Genomic DNA, 4,881 nt, shown 5'->3' with positions numbered 1-4,881 from the left:
GGGGCGAGGTATTAAGGAGCAAAGAAGGAGAGGAGAATTCTAGCAATGGAGACGTGCTGACAAGATAGAAGGAGCCTCTTAAGCTACGATTGCATTCTTCACAGGGAAAGATGCCATAACACACCTTAAGAAATATGAGGACACAGACCCAAATTCTCTCTGTTTATCTACCGGTATATAAAACAATTTGATAGGTACCTGAAAACAATTGACATCTAATCCACAGATGGTCTCAATTATTGCGTAGTTGAAGCTACGAAAATGTTCTGAGAGAGCTTTAAATATCAAGGACCATGATTCTCATTTTATTTTCCTTATGGGAGCCCCTTCAACAAGAGTTCTATTGGTTACTTAATCGACTGTTAAAAGCAAAAAAGGCCCTCATTATGTGCCGGTATGTTCGGTATGTTCGAAAGAGTTTGATCATCCCCTCAAGATCACCTGAAAAGCTGAGACACTGGCAAAAACACAGTTTAATGATTTAACAGCTAAAAAAAATTGTCAGAAACATACATCAAACTCCGGCGGAACTCTTTTGTAACTAACGTCAATCTTTTCTTAGGTCAAGTCAACTTTTCCAAGCTGGATACCTACGTATCACTTGAGGCTCAGGAACCATCTTCTGTACAAAATTGTTCCTAGTGGCCTTGCTTATCAAATGTTTACGCAATAGAAAAGTGCTACATCCTGGCCGGAGCAAGGATTCTCTGAGAAATTCATGGCGCTCATATTACCTTATGCAGTTGCGAGCGCCGTAACAACTCTACTAAAACTAAAACTAAAAAAGAGAAATTCGTCGACGAGGATCAGACTAGCAATAATAATAAAAGCCACAGCCATATAACACAATTGTTTAACTCGTTTTTGTTCACGTTTCTTACAACTGGTGAGGTACAATTGCCCGCTGTTACTTGCTTTGTCTCCACACATCAGCAAAGTTATTTTTCTCCACATGCTGCAACACCGACAGTTTGTATCAGCAAATACACACATACACCCACACACACACACTCAAACCGTTCGGCAGAGACAGACAGGACATTGACATAACAACCTTATCAAGAGAATAAATCAAGAGCAACACGCCTTCATGACGACCAACTCATTCACTCATTCACCCATGCAACCTCCCACCTGTTCACGCATACTAAAAACTTTCAAAGCAGATGTAATAAATTCATCATTCGTCCCGAAAGGAATTCAACCTGAGCAAGCCCCACCCCACCCTGCTTCCCCCTCCCCAAAACACCATCCATTTTCCCTCCTTATCTATTCCTACCCCTACCCCCCCCCCCATCCTTTTCAAAGACGAGAAAAACTGGGCTGTCACACAAAGAATGGTACGAGTCGAAGTCTACTAAATAATTTGCTGACAACTTAATTTACGAGGGAGCACAAGAGGGATTTATATCATCAATAGATGTATATTTACCCCCCCCCCCCTCTCTCTCTCTCTCTCTCTCTCTCTCTCTCTCTCTCTCTCTCTGTCTCTCTCCCCCCCCCTCCCAAAGTCAAAGCAAGAGGACAAAGACGACAAAAGAGCACTAGAATTTCATTCTTAACAACGCCGCGAGCAGACTGCTTTGTAAAAAGAGTTCACAACCAAAAATAAAAAAGCAAGATAAAACTTGCCACAAACATGGCCGTGCGTAAGATGTTGTACATAGCTTCCACAACCACTGAGGGATCTTGCTTCCGTACAAGCAATAGAAAAGAGTTCACATACACCGTACTGTGAAAACTACATAAAAATCTTGGCTGGCTCTCAACTTTGAGCAATGGAAACAAAATCTTTCCCAAAAAAATTCTAATAATATGCTGTTGTGTCAATTTGGGGGGGGTGTATAATAATAACAATAACCAAAAAAAGAAAGAAAAGAAAAAGATCACAAACAGAAATCAGAACATGATCATGTTTAACATGTCTGAAGTACTGAGCCAATGGCAAAAATCCCAAAATCACACACTCTTTGTAACAACCCTCAACTACTGAGACTCTAAAGAAGGGTAAAAAGATAAGCCCGTACCGTAAATAAAACTTAATATCAACAAAACATCACAGAAAGGAAAAAAAAAACGGTTTTTAAAAAAGTCAACAAATCGAGAGCTTACAATCTCCGAATGAAACAAAACCAAACTAAAACAAACTTGTCCACAAAAAAGAACAGGTGAACAGCTTCGTAACAATATGGCAAGGGGGTTCCGACTACCAAAACAAGCAGTCAGCAACAGTCCTTAAGGAAGTCACAGGAGATAAAAGGAAAATGCCCACAACTCAAGATCTGCGATTATTCTGAACACATAAATGATTAACTCAAGATCTGCGATTAATCTGAACACATAAGTGATAAACTCAAGATCTGTGATTAATCTGAACACAAAAGTGACCAATAACACGGATACTCATCTCCCAGCAGTGCCCCCTCCCAGACTAGCCACCAATCAACTTGCACTCAGCAATGATTTGACAATAACAATACTAATAATAGATAGCCTTTGTATAGCGCAAATCTCCGCTCAACAGCAAGCTCTATGCCCTTCACAATCTATACTATTACCCCCAGCAGACCTGAGAGCATTTCCGAAACAACCTCAACTTCCTGGGAAGCATACAGTCCAAGCAGCCATTTATAGGCGCTGAAACACTAACATACTGACAAGATCTTTCGCTGTCTATGCTATGGCCGGGTACCCATTCCCACTTGGGCGAAGTGAGGTAACCTAAAAAACACAGTCTCTGTGTCTCTGAATCCCGTTCTCTAAACTTGCGCTACACAGAGGTGAACTCAATCTTTGTGCGTTTCCAGGCACATATAAGAACAAAAGCCATTCCAATCTTCACAATGGATACACTTTTTCTCAAAAATCATACCAACCACCAGCCACCCATGGTACTGACCCATCCGCTCACGACAGGAGGGCTGGTCACTAAAGTGTTAATGTAGACCACTAAACAAATCAATGAATACTTTTTAAAAAAAGACAAAACAGAAGAGGAAAATACTACTACTCAAGCAATCAAATTGGCAGTGTCAACTGGTTACCACAAATTATATAATGCTTTTCTCAAGGGTAAAAATCAGTCACTCACAGAAAACAGAGTAAATAAATCATGTATAAATATCACAACTCAGAGTCATATTCTTATGTATACCCCCCTCCCCCAAAAGAAAAAAAAATAATAATAAAAGAACCACAAAAAAAATGCAATGGACTTTGCTTAAAATGAAGTCGAACAAAAGTTTCAGAATCAAATATTCATCTTTTTAAAAAATCCCTCTGTATTCCCGTGTGGGAAAGATCCTGATGATGGGACAATTCTGCCAACCCAGTGCAGAGTGACTGATGTATGACAAAATCTGAGTATTTGGGGTTACTTGTTTCTCACCCCAATCTTGTCCACATTCTTCTTGTTTCAAAAGTAGCACCATGTACCTACATCCGAAATACTAGTAACTTAAGTCGTAAAGCTACATAAGTGACATATCTCAAGAGTAAACATCCGAGTTTTCCACTTTTTTTTTCAAAACCATGATACTTGCAGTTGTGCAGCTCTGCAGAATTGTTAAGATCACATTGAATAGGGAGTTGGGTTTTTTTGTTTGTTTGTTCTTTGCTTGAGATCATCTTAAGTAAAGTCCACTGCATATAATCACAACTCAGGAGTCAAATTGTTGTTATCGAATAAAGCCCCTTCTCCCAAAAATCCCAAAGCATATTTATTATGCAAAAGATATACACAATCAATGCTTAGAGGGTCACATATCTTCATAAAAAGTAAATAATTAATAAGCAACTGCTAAAAATGAGACAGGTGGAGGAAAATTCTAACAATAACATATTTTTCCAGTAACAGAGATTTTTGCGTATAAAAACTAAACTCAGTTTTGAGACAGACATTGGTGTGGCCACAGTTTCTTCTATGTAGTGGGAGAACAGAAAGGACTGCACGGTCGGCTTAAAACAGCAGAACAGCACACAACAACTCCAACTCCACAAACAACCATACAGCTACACGATAACCTTGTCTCTAGAAGGAACCACGCAAAAACACAAGCACTGAAAAAAGCACCTACTTTTACTGGAACAGGTCATGTTGAGAAACCACAAGTAACCATAACCCCCCCCCCCCCCCGCTAAAAAAATAATAATGGTGTATTTTTTTTTACCGTAAAGTGAGGTGATTAAGGCACCCCAGGGTGACTAAAACATATAGCTGGGAAAATGTAAATACACCCTATATTGATTACTCTAGTAATTAGTTTAGTAATAGTAGAGACTTTACGGCGCTCGCAACTGCATAAGGTCATATGAGCGCCAGAAGATTAGAGGTGTTACAAGAGAGTAATTAACATAAAAAAGAAGAAGGGGGAGATAAAGACGATAGACGTTTGATAGGAAAGAAGAAGCAAACCACACCAGAGCACCCGCCAACCACCTAAATCGATTACTCTTTTGGGTAATGCATTGAAGATACTCATAATCACTTTTGACATAGAAAAAAATAATCTCAAACTCAAAATCAGCATAACATTTTCCCAGACATGCCTTAGTCACCCCGGTTTACCGTAACCAAACCAACCCAATCTGAACTACTTCGTTAAAAAAAAAAGCCAGAAAGAAAGGGAATGGGATGGTGGAACATGGGACACAACCACTGACGGGACACACCCACTGACGGGACACACCCACTGACACACTCAACACCCTCTTAATTAAGTCACCGCGCACAGAACATGCATACAAAATACACAACACACAACACAAACAGAACACACAAAACATGTGTACTCCTAGGAGTGCAAGCCACCGACATCAAACAGCAGTATGAGCAGAATAGCTTAATTGCCACACCGCCAGAATCTTCCGCCTACAAGGAGG

The sequence above is a fragment of the Aplysia californica genome, unplaced genomic scaffold, assembly GCF_000002075.1.
Source record: "Aplysia californica isolate F4 #8 unplaced genomic scaffold, AplCal3.0 scaffold00767, whole genome shotgun sequence".
NCBI lineage: Eukaryota > Metazoa > Mollusca > Gastropoda > Aplysiida > Aplysiidae > Aplysia > Aplysia californica.
The sequence above is the reverse complement of the archived record's forward strand: the minus strand, read 5'-3'. Positions refer to the sequence as shown.